Source organism: Otolemur garnettii, unplaced genomic scaffold (genome assembly GCF_000181295.1).
Source record: "Otolemur garnettii isolate 467f Iridium unplaced genomic scaffold, OtoGar3 scaffold00036, whole genome shotgun sequence".
Lineage (NCBI taxonomy): Eukaryota > Metazoa > Chordata > Mammalia > Primates > Galagidae > Otolemur > Otolemur garnettii.
In genome coordinates, this window is record NW_003852431.1 from 15,422,465 (window position 1) to 15,424,372 (window position 1,908).

Here is a 1,908-nt window from a genome sequence, read left to right on the forward strand (position 1 = left end):
AATTTTATAAACCTTAACACAAGAAAAACATTTGAGTAGAAATTTTTATCTTTTCAATACTGACCAGATTCAATAATCCATTTAAAATATGCTTGTAAATTGAAATTTATTTGTAATTTAACGATTTATCTTCATTAGGTCATACCAAAAGTGACCACCAGATGGTGGTAAAAGATTGACTAATTTTAAGTACATGCACGTGCTTGGGAATGCTTTAAGCTTTTGCCCCTTTCAAAGGCTTTTTTCTTATCTAAATTCCCAATTCTCTACTAATGCTCATTTCCTCTAATTATAAGTTTGAAGTTATTGAGAACTAAAGGTCATTAGGGTTATAAAACCGTCAATAATAGAAGAAAGGATTCTCAGCCATTTAAATTAAATTTAAAAAATGAGAAGTTTTCAGGAAAGATCTTAAAGATTTAGGTAATCATTTTCCATTTTCAAGAAGTTAAAAAAATGCCACGCATTTACATACACTATGTATATACTATATGTAACACAGTAGTTCTTAAAAACAGTGAAAAAAATGTATGCAGAGAAGGTGGCTGTACACAATAAGAAGCTTAAAATTACAATGTTCTAGCAATGATTCAACATTTAGTATCATGAAAATATTAGTATAATCCATCGTTATGTGTGAGGCTTATTTTCAAAGAATTGTCTCCGTAGAATTTTCATATTGGGTACAACATACAAGTGTTAAATACTCAAGGAAGAAAATCAAAGGGAAAAGAAAATAAGGATAATGCTAAACTTTTATAATAGACTCTTGCCAAAATTAACAATGAATTTAGTATTTTCTAATTCCTCCACTCTTTCCAAGTTATTTCTCACTTTGACCTATGACTCAAGATCTAAAATCCACAATACATTCACTCCACTTTAAGTTTTAATCATTTCCCAGAAGTTCATGCAAAATTTTAAATATTTAAAAGTCTTACACAATGTCAAATGAGATGCATTGAAATTTTTTGTTTAATGCATTTGAGAATTCATAACTTTTGTGCCTTCATTCTTTTATTAAACTTACAGAATAGCATCTTTTAAATTTTCATCATGGTTTTAATTTTTTTGTCTTTTCTACAGAAAAAAGTATATTTATAAGATTATCTGCTTTATCTTTTCTATAGACGAGCATATTCACAAAATTATCACCTAAAAAAGAAGTTGTGGCATGAGCTGGTAAAAAATAGAGCATATTTGGGGAGTTTAGCATCATGTGATAGAACAAATAAAAATCATTTGCATATTTGTGATATTTTCCTTATACATATACATCTCACTTTAATGAAAATTTGTCTAATTTTTACCTCAAAGTAGCACATGATAAAGCATATTTTCATCATTAGCAGATATTGTTCTACATTTCCAAGAAAACTGCAAGAAAATAATAGACATTAAAATATAATATTCCATTATATTTATAATTGAAATTATATTATAATTTATATATATAATTAAAATATAATTTCAAATGTTTATGTTTTTTTAACTAGCTCACTGAGAGCTTGACAGAAATATCTCACACAATGATGGATTAAAATCAGATGTGTTTAGATTAAGCTTTTTTTTACATAAATGTAGAAAGAAAAAAACTGAAATGCATTTGTCCTTGGCTATCTGAGCTTTTTTGGCTAATCCTCCTTCTGTTACCCCTTTATTAGGTTTTGCTTGTCTTCTTTTACTACCTTCAGATACCTCCACACTAGCTTTCAACTCCATATTTCAGTTGTTACAGTAATGTTCTGTGGACATTTCGAAAATTGACCGATTGGCTCACTCAGACTTGCAGACTGTTGGTCATTAGGCTTATTGAAGTCCACTTTTTAAATGCTCAGATTTAAATTATATATATGTAATATGTGTGATATATTAACTATTATATATATAATAGTTATATAACTATAT